This window comes from Pleurodeles waltl, unplaced genomic scaffold, assembly GCF_031143425.1.
Source record: "Pleurodeles waltl isolate 20211129_DDA unplaced genomic scaffold, aPleWal1.hap1.20221129 scaffold_39, whole genome shotgun sequence".
In the NCBI taxonomy this organism is placed as follows: domain Eukaryota; kingdom Metazoa; phylum Chordata; class Amphibia; order Caudata; family Salamandridae; genus Pleurodeles; species Pleurodeles waltl.
Genome location: NW_027150097.1, coordinates 9,072,775 through 9,091,929, shown reverse-complemented (window position 1 = coordinate 9,091,929; position 19,155 = coordinate 9,072,775). Strand labels below are relative to the sequence as shown.

Below are 19,155 nucleotides of genomic sequence, written 5' to 3'. Positions count from 1 at the left end.
AGCCAACTTCAGGCAATTAGTGCAAGCAACGGACAATAGATCTTATCGATAATTTACAGAAACTGTTGACATTGTTTTTGATAAGGGTGCTTGGAAAAAAAAAGTCCAAAAATGTATCCACCTTGCAAAAGACACTTGGCAGAAGTGGGGGTTTGAACCCATGTCTCCAAGGGAGTCTGTGACCTGAATGCAGCACCTTAGACCACCCGGCCATCCTGACACCAGACTGATGGCTCAATTTCCAGCTTATAAACCAAAATGAGTGCCATGTACTGAGTGAATGTTATTTAATGTCCTCTGAATTTTCAATTCCAGACCTTCCTGCTCAGTGAAACAGTGGGATCTGAAGCTGATGAAGGAGAGAGGATGGATCATCCTGACAGTGGACCCTGTGGTGACTGCTACTAATTCTCAATCATCTACTACATGGGGTGTGGACCTGCAGAATTTTGAGCCAGTGCATAAGGCCGGTGGTGACTGCTAGTAATTCTCAATCATCTACTACAGGGGGTGTGGACATGCAGAATTTGGAGCCAGTTCAAGATTCAGATCAGGAGGTGCCTGGCTCCATACCAATCAACTCAGTGCCTCTGAGAGAAGGACTTGAACGGTACAGTTTGAGTCCTCGACCGCCATGCTCAACGCGGCTGCAAGGATTCAGGGTGGATTGACTGAATGTGGTATTTATTGTTGTGTACTATTCTTGTATACTGGATTAGTATAGTATCTTTTTTTTGAGCAGCTATGTTTGTTTTGTATTGGTTAAGGAGAAATGTTGTGTTCGTCATGGGCACGCCCATGATGCACACCAAGGGAGGTAGGGAGTGTTAGTCTCCCCCGAGTTTTGGAGTTGGATGGTAGGTGCGGTGATGTGGAATCGGAGAGAATAAAAGGTAGGGGAAGGTGTTCCTCGTGGCCAAATACTCAATATTATTCTTTGTGTATTTATTAAAACTTCTCTGCAAAACAGGCACTGTGTGTGCACGACCCAACACCCCCACCCCTCTCATCCCCTGAATACAGAAGTTAAAAACCAGCTGTGATTGGGACGCAGGGGACCCTGGTGCCACTGAACCTTCTGCACTGTGAACCTGCTGAACTATTGACAGCTGCGCTCTTGATATGTAGGGTCAAAACCTTTATCTCTGCCCCTCTATCACGATTTGTTGAAGATGCTGTGATTTCCCACTTTACCGATTTACTGCGATTTAGCCAACTTCAGGAAATTAGTGCAAGGAACGGACAATAGATCTTATCGATAATTTACAGAAACTGTTGACATTGTTTTTGATACGGGTGCTTGGAAAAAAAAAGTCCAAAAATGTATCCACCTCGCAAAAGACACTTTTCAGAAGTTGGATTCAAACCCACGCCTCCAAAGGAGACTGCAACCTGAACGCAGCTCCTGAGACCACTCGGCCATCCTGACACTATTGACACTGCACTGATGGCTCAATTTCGAGCATATAAACCAAAATGAGTGCCATGTACTGAGTGAATGTTGTTTAATGTCCTCTGTATTTTCAATTCCAGACCTTCCTGCTCAGGGAAACAGTGGGATCTGAAGCTGATGAAGGAGAGAGGATGGATCATCCTGACAGTGAATCCGGTGGTGACTGCTACTAATTCTCAATCATCGACTACATGGCGTGTGGACATGCAAAAGTTTGAGCCAGTGCACATGGCCGGTGGTTACTGCTACTAATTCTCAATCATCTACTACAAGGGGTGTGGACATGCAGAATTTGGAGCCAGTTCAAGATTCAGATCAGGAGGTGCCTGGCTCCATACCAATCAACTCAGTGCCTCTGAGACAAGGACTTGAACGGTACAGTTTGAGTCCCGAGCTCCATGCTCAACGCGGCTGCAAGGATTCGGGGTGGATTGACTGAATGTGGCATTTCTTGTTGTGCACTATTCTTGTATACTGGATTAGAATAGTATCTTTTTTTTGAGCAGCTATGTTTGTTTTGTATTGGTTAAGGAGAAATGTTGTGTTCGTCATGGACACGCCTATGATGCACACCAAGGGAGGTAGGGAGTGTTAGTCTCCCCCGAGTTTTGGAGTTGGATGGTAGGTGCGGTGACGTGGAACCGGAGGGAATAAAAGGTCAGGGAAGGTGTGCCTCGTGGCCAATGACTCTCTATTATTCTCTGTGTATTTATTAAAACTTATCTGCGAAACAGGCACCGTGTGTGCACAATGCAACACACCCCTCCCATGCCCTGAATACAGAAGTTAAAAACCAGCTGTGATTGGGACGCAGGGGACCCTGGTGCCACTGAACCTTCTGCACTGTGAGTCTGCTGAACTATTGACAGCTGCGCTCTTGATATGTAGGGTCAAAACCTTTATCTCTGCCCCTCTATCACGATTTGTTGAAGATGCTGTGATTTCCCGCTTTACCGATTTACTGCGATTTAGCCAACTTCAGGCAATTAGTGCAAGCAACGGACAATAGATCTTATCGATAATTTACAGAAACTGTTGACATTGTTTTTGATAAGGGTGCTTGGAAAAAAAAGTCCAAAAATGTATCCACCTCGCAAAAGACACTTGTCAGAAGTGGGGTGTGAACCCACGTCTCCAAGGAAGACTGCGACCTGAATGCAGCATCTTAGACCACCCGGCCATCCTGACACTTTTCACACCTTGCTCATGGCTCAATTTCGAGCGTAGAAACCAAAATGAGTGCCATGTACTGAGTGAATGTTGTTTAATGTCCTCTGTATTTTCAATTCCAGACCTTCCTGCTCAGGGAAACAGTGGGATCTGAAGCTGATGAAGGAGAGAGGATGGATCATCCTGACAGTGAATCCGGTGGTGACTGCTACTAATTCTCAATCATCGACTACATGGGGTGTGGACATGCAAAAGTTTGAGCCAGTGCACATGGCCGGTGGTGACTGCTACTAATTCTCAATCATCTACTACAAGGGGTGTGGACATGCAGAATTTGGAGCCAGTTCAAGATTCAGATCAGGAGGTGCCTGGCTCCATACCAATCAACTCAGTGCCTCTGAGACAAGGACTTGAACGGTACAGTTTGAGTCCTCGAGCGCCATGCTCAACGCGGCTGCAAGGATTCGGGGTGGATTGACTGAATGTGGCATTTCTTGTTGTGTACTATTCTTGTATACTGGATTAGTATAGTATCTTTTTTTTGAGCAGCTATGTTTGTTTTGTATTGGTTAAGGAGAAATGTGTTCGTCATGGGCACGCCTATGATGCACACCAAGGGAGGTAGGGAGTGTTAGTCTCCCCCGAGTTTTGGAGTTGGATGGTAGGCGCGGTGACGTGGAACCGGAGAGAATAAAAGGTAGGGGAAGGTGTTCCTCGTGGCCAAAGACTCCATATTATTCTTTGTGTATTTATTAAAACTTATCTGCAAAACAGGCACTGTGTGTGCACGACGCAACACACCCCTCCCATGCCCTGAATACAGAAGTTAAAAACCAGCTGTGATTGGGACGCAGGGGACCCTGGTGCCACTGAACCTTCTGCACTGTGAACCTGCTGAACTATTGACAGCTGCGCTCTTGATATGTAGGGTCGAAACCTTTATCTCTGCCCCTCTATCACGATTTGTTGAAGATGCTGTGATTTCCCGCTTTACCGATTTACTGCGATTTAGCCAACTTCAGGAAATTAGTGCAAGCAACGGACAATAGATCTTATCGATAATTTACAGAAACTGTTGACATTGTTTTTGATACGGGTGCTTGGAAAAAAAAAGTCCAAAAATGTATCCACCTCGCAAAAGACTCTATTCAGAAGTTGGATTCGAACCCACGCCTCCAAAGGAGACTGCAACCTGAACGCAGCTCCTGAGACCACTCGGCCATCCTGACACTCTTGACACTGCACTGATGGCTCAATTTCCAGCTTATAAACCAAAATGAGTGCCATGTACTGAGTGAATGTTGTTTAATGTCCTCTGTATTTTCAAATCCAGACCTTACTGCTCAGGGAAACAGTGGGATTTGAAGCTGATGAAGGAGAGAGGATGGATCATCCTGACAGTGGATCCTGTGGTGACTGCTACTAATTCTCAATCATCTACTACATGGGGTGTGGACATGCTGAATTTGAGCCAGTGCACATGGCCGGTGGTGACTGCTACTAATTCTCAATCATCTACTACAGGGGGTGTGGACATGCAGAATTTGGAGCCAGTTAAATATTCAGATCAGGAGGTGCCTGGCTCCATACCAATCAACTCAGTGCCTCTGAGCAAGGACTTGAACGGTACAGTTTGAGTCCTCGACCGCCATGCTCAACGCGGCTGCAAGGATTCGGGGTGGATTGACTGAATGTGGCATTTCTTGTTGTGTACTATTCTTGTATACTGGATTAGTATAGTATCTTTTTTTTGAGCAGCTATGTTTGTTTTGTATTGGTTAAGGAGAAATGTTGTGTTCGTCATGGGCACGCCTATGATGCACACCAAGGGAGGTAGGGAGTGTTAGTCTCCCCCGAGTTTTGGAGTTGGATGGTAGGCGCGGTGACGTGGAACCGGAGAGAATAAAAGGTCAGGGAAGGTGTTCCTCGTGGCCAATGACTCTATATTATTCTCTGTGTATTTATTAAAACTTATCTGCGAAACAGGCACCGTGTGTGCACGATGCAACATACCCCTCCCATGCCCTGAATACAGAAGTTAAAAACCAGCTGTGATTGGGACGCAGGGGACCCTGGTGCCACTGAACCTTCTGCACTGTGAACCTGCTGAACTATTGACAGTTGCGCTCTTGATATGTAGGGTCGAAACCTTTATCTCTGCCCCTCTATCACGATTTGTTGAAGATGCTGTGATTTCCCGCTTTACCGATTTACTGCGTTTTAGCCAACTTCAGGAAATTAGTGCAAGCAACGGACAATAGATCTTATCGATAATTTACAGAAACTGTTGACATTGTTTTTGATACGGGTGCTTGGAAAACAAAAGTCCAAAAATGTATCCACCTCGCAAAAGACACTTGTCAGAAGTGGGATTTGAACCCATGCCTCCAAAGGAGACTGCAACCTGAACGCAGCGCCTTAGACCACTCGGCCATCCTGAAACTCTTGACACCGCACTGATGGCTCAATTTCCAGCTTATAAACCAAAATGAGTGCCATGTACTGAGTGAATGTTGTTTAATGTCCTCTGTATTTTCAATTCCAGACCTTACTGCTCCGGGAAACAGTGGGATCTGAAGCTGATGAAGGAGAGAGGATGGATCATCCTGACAGTGGATCCGGTGGTGACTGCTACTAATTCTCAATCATCTACTACATGGGGTGTGGACATGCTGAATTTTGAGCCAGTGCACATGGCCGGTGGTGACTGCTACTAATTCTCAATCATCTACTACAGGGGGTGTGGACATGCAGAATTTGGAGCCAGTTCAAGATTCAGATCAGGAGGTGCCTGGCTCCATACCAATCAACTCAGTGCCTCTGAGCAAGGACTTGAACGGTACAGTTTGAGTCCTCGACCGCCATGCGCAACGCGGCTGCAAGGATTCGGGGTGGATTGACTGAATGTGGCATTTCTTGTTGTGTACTATTCTTGTATACTGGTTTAGTATAGTATCTTTTGTTTGAGCAGCTATGTTTGTTTTGTATTGGTTAAGGAGAAATGTTGTGTTCGTCATGGGCACGCCTATGATGCACACCAAGGGAGGTAGGGAGTGTTAGTCTCCCCCGAGTTTTGGAGTTGGATGGTAGGCGCGGTGACGTGGAACCGGAGAGAATAAAAGGTCAGGGAAGGTGTTCCTCGTGGCCAATGACTCTATATTATTCTCTGTGTATTTATTAAAACTTATCTGCGAAACAGGCACCGTGTGTGCACGATGCAACATACCCCTCCCATGCCCTGAATACAGAAGTTAAAAACCAGCTGTGATTGGGACGCGGGGGACCCTGGTGCCACTGAACCTTCTGCACTGTGAACCTGCTGAACTATTGACAGCTGCGCTCTTGATATGTAGGGTCGAAACCTTTATCTCTGCTCCTCTATCACGATTTGTTGAAGATGCTGTGATTTCCCGCTTTACCGATTTACTGCGATTTAGCCAACTTCAGGAAATTAGTGCAAGCAACGGACAATAGATCTTATCGATAATTTACAGAAACTGTTGACATTGTTTTTGATACGGGTGCTTGGAAAAAAAAAGTCCAAAAATGTATCCACCTCGCAAAAGACACTTGTCAGAAGTGGGATTGGAACCCACGCCTCCAAAGGAGACGGCAACCTCAACACAGCGCCTTAGACCACTCAGCCATCCTGGCACTCTTGACACTGCACTGAGGGCTCAATTTCCAGCTTATAAACCAAAATGAGTGCCATGTACTGAGTGAATGTTGTTTAATGTCCTCTGTATTTTCAATTCCAGACCTTCCTGCTCAGGGAAACAGTGGGATCTGAAGCTGATGAAGGAGAGAGGATGGATCATCCTGACAGTGGATCCTGTGGTGACTGCTACTAATTCTCAATCATCTACTACATGGGGTGTGGACATGCTGAATTTTGAGCCAGTGCACATGGCCGGGGGACGCGGGTTGCGCTGTTGGTTTGTTCTTACTCTCCTCACCTGGGGGCTGACATCGGAGCACCGGAGCTAAAGGGCAGGAGCCCTTTAAATTCTTCCTTTGCGCTCCCGCTCGCGGGGACGCGGGTTGCGCTGTTGGTTTGTTCTGACTCTCCTCACCTGGGGGCTGACATCGGAGCACCGGAGCTAAAGGGCAGGAGCCCTTTAAATTCTTCCTTTGCGCTCCCGCTCGCGGGGACGCGGGTTGCGCTGTTGGTTTGTTCTGACTCTCCTCACCTGGGGGCTGACATCGGAGCACCGGAGCTAAAGGGAAGGAGCCCTTTAAATTCTTCCTTTGCGCTCCCGCTCGCGGGACGCGCGCGGGCGTGCCCAGACGAAGCCCGGGCCAAGGGCGGGCCCGTCCGTGCCCGTCAGAGGCCGAAGGAGGCCGGGCTGGGCCACCCCTCTTGGTCCTAAGGCACGGCAATTGCCCCTTCTGCATAGGGAAGAACCCCAATCTCTCCTCTATATTGTGACATAGTACCATTCGCCAATGGGGAAGCGTAAGGCCAAAGACAGCCCGACTTTAGGCTCTGGCAAATCCAAAATACTCAAAATCAATAAGACTATGTTACCCCACACTAGCCATGTTGCCAAGGAAATAGACGATTTAATAGAAGAGGTAGAACAGATTCTAAACAACAAGGAGAAGCCTAGTCGAAAGGGCTCAAAATCTGGCACGCTTATTCCATTTCTAACATCTAGTTCACACACTGTTGTTAACTCACATTCTGTCGCCTCATCTCACCAACCACTCCAACAGTCGTTGCCTTGTCAAGATCCCATTGCCCTCCCTACACCCTATTCTGAATTAGATGCTCCTAGAGCTTGCACACCTCACCCTTCAATTTTATGCTCTAATCGTTTTTCTCCGCTGGCATCCATTGATTCGGACAATTAGCAACCAGCCGTCTCAACTCTGCCATGTACAGTGAGTCCTCCTCTACAAAATGATCTGTTCACATTGGTGTGTAGCCTTAAGACTGAAGTTGGCGAGTTGAGAGCATTATTGCTTGAAATCACCACCCTTCTTAAAAACAAATATTCTTCCCCTATTAGCGAGCCTAACTCAAACCTTTTGCCTACCAAGCATCCACCTGCAAAAGGCGTCTTATCAAACGGGCCTCTTCTGCCACTAGCTTGTGCTGCAGGTCCCATAGACGATCAGTGTCCTGCAAAACAGCTTACGTCCTCTTTTGGAAGAACTACTCCTCTCCTTCTTAATGTTCCCTTCAAATGGGATATTACCAAAGCTTCATACCACAATCATAAATCAATTAGCAACAACTACATATACATGTGCAATGTTCCACCTTTGCCTCCAAACGTGAGAGAAGACAAAGCCTCACTAACAAACAAGGTCTTGCACTGGGTGAGACATACCAGGGGTTGTGGTTCAATCATCCATGATGACATTGTATCTGTCGAACGATCTAATGGTTCCCCTGGTCTCTCTGGTCCTAGTGACTTTATAACACTTAGTCTTAAAAGCCCACATTTGGCAGCAGGCCTCATGGAAATGGAAGCACGGTCTATATGCAGGAAGTCCTCAGCAATTACTCTTTCAGCTAGCTGTCCTATTGCTAGCTACATGTGTGTGAATCCTTCCACTAGATCAGCCAATTTGGTCCCGAACTATTCTACAACTACTCAAGATATAAGACCAACAGGCCATCAGGTCCAGAGAGATCCACTCCCTGATCTGGCCCCTAAGTCCTGTTTTGGCCCTGTTTCAAGGGCCCAACTACCCCATGATCCTGGGGCTACCTCAGATATTGACTGACTATGTCTCACCAACCTTTGCACAGCTACAGCAGCCATGAACTTTGCATCTAATTCACCTTGCCCAGGCTCTCTTCTTTTATCGGACCCACAACCTGGAACTATTAATAATACCACAAGTTTATTTAAGGCGAACCCCGTTGCCAGTTACGTCCAAGTTGATACTACCACGAACTCAAACATCTCTTGTGCCCAGCACACAGCAAAACTTTTGTCCTGGAATGTGGCTGGCATTAAGAGCAAACTTGTTGACACTGAGTGGGGGGCATTCGTCGGAAATTTTAACGTCTGCATGTTCCAGGAAACATGGGCAACGCATTGTACATACAAACAAGGGTATAGCTCTTTTTTCAAGCCTGCTAAGCCATCTTTAGCTGGCAGGGCGGCAGGGGGTTTAATCACATGGGTAAAATCTACAGAGGGGAGTGGTACAAAGGAGATATATGTGGATTCCCATGATATTTTGGCCGTTGCCATCTACCCAGCCTCAGGCTCTCCTGTCCTTTGTCTAAATATTTATAGCAGACCGGGACCCTCAAATCACCGATCTCCCACTATCGAGCTATTGAATATCCTAATCTCAGACCTTTGCCTCAAATATCATATCATAATAGCTGGTGACTTTAACGTTCTATTTGAACTTAATGCAGATCACATAGAGGTCATGCAGTCTGAAGATAGTGTATGGAATATCCCTCCTCCTGTGACTTCTCATTCTACCCAGCAAAATTCATATAAACCATGCGTTAGGGCCTCACAGATAGTGGATCTCATGATATCCCATGGCCTTCGTTTGGGTAATGGCCGCTTTCCAGCGGACATTCCGGCCAGACCAACCTTCTTCAGGGGCTCATATAGCAACAAATTGGATTATATCCTCTTTGACTTAAGACTATGGCACCATATTCTAGACCTAGAGGTGGGCTTTCCCCATACTAGTGATCATGCTCCCCTCCAGATCACATACAAGAGACCTCTCCTAGTAGGGGTCGCATTTCCCCCTGTCTCCTCTACTGCTATGGAGCTGTCTAGTAATAGGCGTACAGTCAGGTGGGACTCCTTTGTGCAATCAAACAAGCTTCAAGGAAAATTGCGTGCCCTAACCTCTTCTCATCAGTTATTTGATACCAACCTTATTCTGGCTCCATTAGAAATATTGCCTCTCCATCTGGACCTTTTTGCCACTTTGAAAGAGCTGTTTACTAAACGTCCTAGGCCACTGACTATCTCCTGTATTCGACCACATACTAAATGGTTCAACAAGAGGTGTAGGGAGGCCAAAAATACTTTGGCCATCGCGCTAAGGACCAAGGACAGATCAGGCATCATCAATGCTAGACGCCATTATGCTTCTACTTGCAATAAAAGTAAACTCGAGTACGAAGAGGGGCTATGGAGCAATTTACTTGAGGCAGCTACCGTCCATGATTCCAAACGGTTCTGGCTCCTAGTTTCCTGTGGTGATCAGAACCGCGCATCTCACCTGGAGTCTTATATCCCTCCTGACATCTGGCTCTCCTACTTTAAGGAATTGTATGGACCATTGCTGGCAAGTCATATTCCTGACATAATTTCGGAGGAGCTAACAACTTTTGATGAGCCCATGTCTTTCTTGCCCCCTTTTACACTGAACGAAAATGTGTCGGCCATTGCAGCCCAGAAAGCAGCAAAAGCCTCCGGGATGGACGGGATCCCCTCTGATATGTTTAAAGTGGACCAGAATACCTGGGGCCCATATATTAACAGACTTTCTAATGCCATCTTGATTAGCAGAATTTATCCTGACGCATGGAAAGAGGTGATCATAGTGCCCATCCATAAGAAAGGAGAGAGGAACAACCCGGGTAATTATAGACCTATCAGCCTCCTCGACAACCTTCAAAAAAATTTCTGTTATCAGTTGTTGAGCAGGCTGAACAAGTGGCTAGTTGAAAATCAAATCTTAAATCATCTACAAGCGGGCTTCAGAGAAAAAATTAGCACATTAGATCAGATATTTCGTTTTACTTCCATTAAATGGAAAGTTGTCGATGTTGACTTAGGCCACCTATATGTAGCATTTGTAGACCTAAAATCGGCCTTTGATCTAGTACCCCGCCACAAACTGTGGGAAGTTCTGTCTAAAATAGGAGTCCCGTGCTCTATTTTAAATATTATCAGGGATCTTTACACTGGCAACTATGGTAGAATTAGATGGGGCCCACAAGGTGAATTAACAGAAAAATTCCTTACTGCCCGAGGTGTAAGACAAGGTTGTGTTCTTGCCCCTACCTTATTCCTTCTCTTCATAAACGCATTCATCCCTTATCTTATGGAGTGCGCTAACGACTTGCCTAAAATAGGAGGGCAGAAGATCCCCTGACTTCTTTTTGCCGATGACACCCTGCTGGTATCTCAAACAGCCACAGGCCTTTCAACCCTGCTTTCAAGATTCATTGACTATTGCAATGATTATGGGCTTGAAATTAACCGATTAAAAACCAAGTGCATGGTGTTTGGCGATAGGAAAGGCAGAATGAGACGACCTATTTATTTAGAGGGTGCCGCGCTGGAAAGAGTCAGTGACTTTGATTATTTAGGCCTGAAATTAGAAGACTCGCACAAGTGGCAGCGCCACATCCAGAAGGCAACTTTACGATTGCAACAGCGAGCGAGTGGCATTGCAAGATTTGCAGCTAGATCTCCTAGCTTTGCCATGACGCCCGCAGTAGAAATTTATAAACTACAAGCAAGAGGAGGAGCAATTTATGGAGCTGAACTGTGGGGCCACTGTTGCCTAGATGATTTGATAAAAGTGGAGAACTCTTTTTTAAGGTCACTGCTAAGAGTTCCTCCCAGCACCCCACTGCTCCCAATACGCATGGACCTAAATCTCCCTTCTATCAGCCAGATTGTTGCACTCAAGCTCCTGTTGTACAGGATTCGCTTATGGTCAACAGATTCTCTCGTCCATTATAGATGTGCGCTAGTTAACTTGATGGCTAACAACACTAGCTCCAAAATCAAGTGGTGTGCATATGTAGAAAGGACCCTCTCGCTTCTTGGTTTGGGGTCCTATTGGAAGGAACCATTATCTATCCCTAAGAACGCAACCTAGACACTAAAGGATGCTTTCTGGCTCCACGCTCAACTTTCCCAATTGTCCGTTGTCTCGCCATCATCCATGACGGGAAACTTTCTATATTTTAAATGCCATTATGAATTTGCCCAATATATGGATATAGTATCTTCTCCGTTTGCTCGTTCATTATACATCAGATTCAGGGTGGGCTCCCTTCCTTTGCGTTCCCTCACATATAAATGGTCTAATTTTAGTTGTTCTTCTAAGATGTGTCCGATGGGCTGTGCCAGAGAAGAATCAGTAACTCATATTCTCTTCCAATGCCCCGCATACTCCAAACAAAGAGCCCGTTGGATTATTCCTCTGTGCAGAAGTAAGGGTTTTAAAAACTGCTCGCTAGCTTTGAGAATTTTAAAATCTGATTCATCGGTTTTAGTGGTTTGTTGTTTGTCAAAATATTTAGATTCAATCTGGCATATCAGACTGAACACGCTTAAAAAAGCAGAGGGAAATTTAACAATGAATGTGGCAAGCAACAATTGATGGACTTATCATTGTATGCACATATTACTTTTATTGGTTCAGACGTATTCCCTACCTGTTGTTTTTATCTCGTTTTGTTCTTAGATACTTTTTAAATAGAAACGTCCTTTTTATCTGATATGGTTTGCCAGGCTTGTATTTTATTCTTTTACCCACAATGTGTTTTTACGTATAACTATAAGGTGCGATTTTCCAGTAGGGAACTGCTTATGTGTAAATATTTCTCTCTTCTTTTTTCTCTCCTTTTTAATCTTTTATGACTTAAATTGTTTATCATGTAGCTTGCCGTTCCTTTTTTATGTGATGTGCTTTTATGGTATTTATATTTACCGAAATAAAGCTAATGATGATGATGATGATGACTGCTACTTTTCTCAATCATCTACTACAGGGGGTGTGGACATGCAGAATTTGGAGCCAGTTCAAGATTCAGATCAGGAGGTGCCTGGCTCCATAAAAATCAACTCAGTGCCTCTGAGACAAGGACTTGAACGGTACAGCTTGAGTCCTCGACCGCCATGCTCAACGCGGCTGCAAGGATTCGGAGTGCATTGACTGAATGTGGCATTTCTTGTTGTGTACTATTCTTGTATACTGGTTTAGTACTGTATAGTATCTTTTTTTTGAGCAGCTATGTTTGTTTTGTATTGGTTAAGGAGAAATGTTGTGTTCGTCATGGGCACGTCTATGATGCACACCAAGGGAGTTAGGGAGTGTTAGTCTCCCCCGAGTTTTGGAGCTGGATGGTAGGCGCGGTGACGTGGAACCGGAGAGAATAAAAGGTCAGGGAAGGTCTTCCTCGTGGCCAATGACTCTATATTATTCTCTGTGTATTTATTAATACTTATCTGCGAAACAGGCACTGTGTGTGCACGATGCAACACACCCCTCCCATGCCCTGAATACAGAAGTTAAAAACCAGCTGTGATTGGGACGCAGGGGACCCTGGTGCCACTGAACCTTCTGCACTGTGAACCTGCTGAACTATTGACAGCTGTGCTTTTGATATGTAGGGTCGAAACCTTTATCTCGGCCCCTCTATCACGATTTGTTGAAGATGCTATGATTTCCTGCTTTACCGATTTACTGCGATTTAGCCAACTTCAGGCAATTAGTGCAAGCAACGGACAATAGATCTTATCGATAATTTACAGAAACTGTTGACATTGTTTTTGATAAGGGTGCTTGGAAAAAAAAAGTCCAAAAATGTATCCACCTCGCAAAAGACACTTGTCAGAAGTGGGGTTTGAACCCTCCTGTCCTAGGAAAACTGTGACCTGAATGCAGCACCTTAGACCACCCGGCCATCCTGACACCAGACTGATGGCTCAATTTCCAGCTTATAAACTAAAATGAGTGCCATGTACTGAGTGAATGTTATTTAATGTCCTCTGAATTTTCAATTCCAGACCTTCCTGCTCAGGGAAACAGTGGGATCTGAAGCTGATAAAGGAGAGAGGATGGATCATCCTGACAGTGGACCCTGTGGTGACTGCTACTAATTCTCAATCATCTACTACATGGGGTGTGGACTTGCAGAATTTCGAGCCAGTGCATATGGCCGGTGGTGACTGCTACTAATTCTCAATCATCTACTACAGGGGGTGTGGACATGCAGAATTTGGAGCCAGTTCAAGATTCAGATCAGGAGGTGCCTGGCTCCATACCAATCAACTCAGTGCCTCTGAGAGAAGGACTTGAACAGTACAGTTTGAGTCCTCGACCGCCATGCTCAACGCGGCTGCAAGGATTCAGGGTGGATTGACTGAATGTGGTATTTATTGTTGTGTACTATTCTTGTATACTGGATTAGTATAGTATCTTTTTTTTGAGCAGCTATGTTTGTTTTGTATTGGTTAAGGAGAAATGTTGTGTTCGTCATGGGCACGCCCATGATGCACACCAAGGGAGGTAGCGAGTGTTAGTCTCCCCCGAGTTTTGGAGTTGGATGGTAGGTGCAGTGATGTGGAATCGGAGAGAATAAAAGGTAGGGGAAGGTGTTCCTCGTGGCCAAAGACTCCATATTATTCTTTGTGTATTTATTAAAACTTCTCTGCAAAACAGGCACTGTGTGTGCACGACCCAACACCCCCACCCCTCCCATCCCCTGAATACAGAAGTTAAAAACCAGCTGTGATTGGGACGCAGGGGACCCTGGTGCCACTAAACCTTCTGCACTGTGAACCTGCTGAACTGTTGACAGCTGCGCATTTGATATGTAGGGTCGAAACCTTTATCTCGGCCCCTCTATCACGATTTGTTGAAGATGCTGTGATTTCCTATTTTACCGATTTACTGCGATTTAGCCAACTTCAGGCAATTAGTGCAAGCAACGGAAAATAGATCTTATCGATAATTTACAGAAACTGTTGACATTGTTTTTGATACGGTGCTTGGGAAAAAAAAGTCCAAAAATGTATCCACCTCGCAAAATACACTTGCCAGAAGTGGGATTTGAACCCACGCCTCCAAAGGAGACTGCGACCTGAACGCAGCGCCTTAGACCACTCGGCCATCCTGACACTCTTCACACCTTGCTCATGGCTCAATTTCGAGCGTATAAACCAAAATGAGTGCCATGTACTGAGTGAATGTTGTTTAATGTCCTCTGTATTTTCAATTCCAGACCTTCCTGCTCAGGGAAACAGTGGGATCTGAAGCTGATGAAGGAGAGAGGATGGATCATCCTGACAGTGAATCCGGTGTTGACTGCTACTAATTCTCAATCATCGACTACATAGGGTGTGGACATGCAAAAGTTTGAGCCAGTGCACATGGCCGGTGGTGACTGCTACTAATTCTCAATCATCTACTACAAGGGGTGTGGACATGCAGAATTTGGAGCCAGTTCAAGATTCAGATCAGGAGGTGTCTGGCTCCATACCAATCAACTCAGTGCCTCTGAGACAAGGACTTGAACGGTACAGTTTGAGTCCTCGAGCGCCATGCTCAACGCGGCTGCAAGGATTCGGGGTGGATTGACTGAATGTGGCATTTCTTGTTGTGTACTATTCTTGTATACTGGATTAGTATAGTATATTTTTTTTGAGCAGCTATGTTTGTTTTGTATTGGTTAAGGAGAAATGTGTTCGTCATGGGCACGCCTATGATGCACACCAAGGGAGGTAGGGAGTGTTAGTCTCCCCCGAGTTTTGGAGTTGGATGGTAGGCGCGGTGACGTGGAACCGGAGAGAATAAAAGGTAGGGGAAGGTGTTCCTCGTGGCCAAAGACTCCATATTATTCTTTGTGTATTTATTAAAACTTATCTGCGAAACAGGCACCGTGTGTGCACGATGCAACACACCCCTCCCATGCCCTGAATACAGAAGTTAAAAACCAGCTGTGATTGGAACGCAGGGGACCCTGATGCCACTGAACCTTCTGCACTGTGAACCTGCTGAACTATTGACAGCTGCGCTCTTGATATGTAGGGTCGAAACCTTTATCTCTGCCCCTCTATCACGATTTGTTGAAGATGTTGTGATTTCCCGCTTTACCGATTTACTGCGATTTAGCCAACTTCAGGAAATTAGTGCAAGCAACGGACAATAGATCTTATCGATAATTTACAGAAACTGTTGACATTGTTTTTGATACGGGTGCTTGGAAAAAAAAACTCCAAAAATGTGTCCACCTCGCAAAAGACACTTGTCAGAAGTGGGATTCGAACCCACACCTCCAAAGGAGACTGTGACCTGAACAGAGCACCTTAGACCACTCGGTCATCCTTTTGACACTGCACTGATGGCTCAATTTCCAGCTTATAAACCAAAATGAGTGCCATGTACTGAGTGAATGTTGTTTAATGTCCTCTGTATTTTCAATTCCAGACCTTCCTGCTCAGGGAAACAGTGGGATCTGAAGCTGATGAAGGAGAGAGGATGGATCATCCTGACAGTGGATCCGGTGGTGACTGCTACTAATTCTCAATCATCTACTACATGGGGTGTGGACATGCTGAATTTTGAGCCAGTGCACAAGGCCGGTGTTGACTGCTAATAATTCTCAATCATCTACTACAGGGGGTGTGGACATGCAGAATTTGGAGCCAGTTCAAGATTCAGATCAGGAGGTGCCTGGCTCCATTCCAATCAACTCAGTGCCTCTGAGACAAGGACTTGAACGGTACAGTTTGAGTCCTCGACCGCCATGCTCAACGCTTCTGCAAGGATTCGGGGTGGATTGACTGAATGTGGCATTTCTTCTTGTGTACTATTCTTATATACTGGATTAGTATAGTATCTTTTTTTTGAGCAGCTATGTTTGTTTTGTATTGGTTAAGGAGAAATGTTGTGTTCGTCATGGGCACGCCTCTGATGCACACCAAGGGAGATAGGGAGTGTTAGTCTCCCCCGAGTTTTGGAGTTGGATGGTAGGCGCGGTGACGTGGAACCGGAGAGAATAAAAGGTCAGGGAAGGTGTTCCTCGTGGCCAATGACTCTATATTATTCTCTGTGTATTTATTAAAACTTATCTGCGAAACAGGCACTGTGTGTGCACGATGCAACACACCCCTCCCATGCCCTGAATACAGAAGTTAAAAACCAGCTGTGATTGGGACGCAGGGGACCCTGGTGCCACTGAACCTTCTGCACTGTGAACCTGCTGAACTATTGACAGCTGTGCTTTTGATATGTAGGGTCGAAACCTTTATCTCGGCCCCTCTATCACGATTTGTTGAAGATGCTGTGATTTCCTGCTTTACCGATTTACTGCGATTTAGCCAACTTCAGGCAATTAGTGCAAGCAACGGACAATAGATCTTATTGATAATTTACAGAAACTGTTGATATTGTTTTTGATACGGAAGCTTGGAAAAAAAAAGTCCAAAAATGTATCCACCTCGCAAAAGACACTTGTCAGAAGGGGGGTTTGAACCCACGTCTCCAAGGGAGACTGCAACCTTAATGCAGCACCTTAGACCACCTGGCCATCCTGACATTCTTGACACTGCACTGATGGCTCAATTTCCAGCTTATAAACCAAAATGAGTGCCATGTACTGAGTGAATGTTGTTTAATGTCCTCTGTATTTTCAATTCCAGACCTTCCTGCTCAGGGAAACAGTGGGATCTGAAGCTGATGAAGGAGAGAGGATGGATCATCCTGACAGTGGATCCTGTGGTGACTGCTACTAATTCTCAATCATCTACTACATGGGGTGTGGACATGCTGAATTTTGAGCCAGTGCACATGGCCGGTGGTGACTGCTAATAATTCTCAATCATCTACTACAGGGGGTGTGGACATGCAGAATTTGGAGCCAGTTCAAGATTCAGATCAGGAGGTGCCTGGCTCCATACCAATCAACTCAGTGCCTCTGAGACAAGGACTTGAACGGTACAGTTTGAGTCCTTGACCGCCATGCTCAACGCGGCTGCAAGGATTCGGGGTGGATTGACTGAATGTGGCATTTCTTGTTGTGTACTATTCTTGTATACTGGTTTAGTATAGTATCTTTTTTTTGAGCAGCTATGTTTGTTTTGTATTGGTTAAGGAGAAATGTTGTGTTCGTCATGGGCACGCCTACGATGCACACCAAGGGAGGTAGGGAGTGTTAGTCTCCCCCGAGTTTTGGAGTTGGATGGTAGGCGCGGTGACGTGGCACCGGAGAGAATAAAAGGTCAGGGAAGGTGTTCCTCGTGGCCAATGACTCTATATTATTCTCTGTGTATTTATTAAAACTTATCTGCGAAACAGGCACTGTGTGTGCACGATGCAACACACCCCTCCCATGCCCTGAATACAGAAGTTAAAAACCAGCTGTGATTGGGACGCAGGGGACCCTGGTGCCACTGAACCTTCTGCACTGTGAACCTTCTGAACTATTGACAGCTGTGCTTTTGATATGTAGGGTCGAAACCTTTATCTTGGCCCCTCTATCACGATTTGTAGAAGATGCTGTGATTTCCTGCTTTACCGATTTACTGCGATTTAGCCAACTTCAGGAAATTAGTGCAAGCAACTGACAATAGATCTTATCGATAATTTACAGAAACTGTTGACATTGTTTTTGATACGGGTGCTTGGAAAAAAAAAGTCCAAACATGTATCCACCTCGCAAAAGACACTTATAAGAAGTGGGATTCGAACCAATGCCTCCAAAGGAAACTGCAACTTGAACACAGCGCCTTAGACCACTCGGCCATCCTGACACTTTTGACACTGCAATGATGGCTCAATTTCCAGCTTATAAACCAAAATGAGTGCCATGTACTGAGTGAATGTTGTTTAATGTCCTCTGTATTTTCAATTCCAGACCTTCCTGCTCAGGGAAACAGTGGGTTCTGAAGCTGATGAAGGAGAGAGGATGGATCATCCTGACAGTGGATCCGGTGGTGACTGCTACTAATTCTCAATCATCTACTACATGGGGTGTGGACATGCTGAATTTTGAGCCAGTGCACATGGCCGGTGGTGACTGCTAATAATTCTCAATAATCTACTACAGGGGGTGTGGACATGCAGAATTTGGAGCCAGTTCAAGATTCAGATCAGGAGGTGCCTGGCTTCATTCCAATCAACTCAGTGCCTCTGAGACAAGGACTTGAACGGTACAGTTTGAGTCCTCGACCGCCATGCTCAACGCGGCTGCAAGGATTCGGGGTAGATTGACTGAATGTGGCATTTCTTGTTGTGTACTATTCTTGTATACTGGATTAGTATAGTATCTTTTTTTTGAGAAGCTATGTTTGTTTTGTATTGGTTAAGGAGAAATGTTGTGTTCGTCATGGGCACGCCTATGATGCACACCAAGGGAGGTAGGGAGTGTTAGTCTCCCCCGAGTTTTGGATTTGGATGGTAGGCGCGGTGACGTGGAACCGTAGAGAATAAAAGGTCAGGGAAGGTGATCCTTGTGGCCAATGACTCTATATTATTCTCTGTGTATTTATTAAAACTTATCTGCGAAACAGGCACCGTGTGTGCACGATGCAACACACCCCTCCCATGCCCTGAATACAGAAGTTAAAAACCAGTTGTGATTGGGACGCAGGGGACCCTGGTGCCACTGAATCTTCTGCACTGTGAACCTGCTGAACTATTGACAGCTGCGCTCTTGATATGTATTGTCAAAACCTTTATCTCTACCCCTCTATCACGATTTGTTGAAGATGCTGTGATTTCCCGCTTTACCAATTTACTGCGATTTAGCCAACTTCAGGAAATTAGTGCAAGCAACGGACAATAGATCT

General features: G+C 45.5%; 2 non-coding genes across 2 annotated transcripts; both read right to left on the bottom strand.

Moving 5' to 3' along the window:
• Nucleotides 1–6,194: 6,194 nt before the first annotated feature.
• On the bottom strand, nucleotides 6,195–6,277 carry TRNAL-GAG (transfer RNA leucine (anticodon GAG)). Its single transcript has one exon. It is a non-coding gene; the product is annotated as a tRNA-Leu (tRNA).
• An 8,124-nt stretch (nucleotides 6,278–14,401) lies between these two features.
• On the bottom strand, nucleotides 14,402–14,484 carry TRNAL-CAG (transfer RNA leucine (anticodon CAG)). Its single transcript has one exon. It is a non-coding gene; the product is annotated as a tRNA-Leu (tRNA).
• Between the last annotated feature and the right edge of the window lie 4,671 nt (nucleotides 14,485–19,155).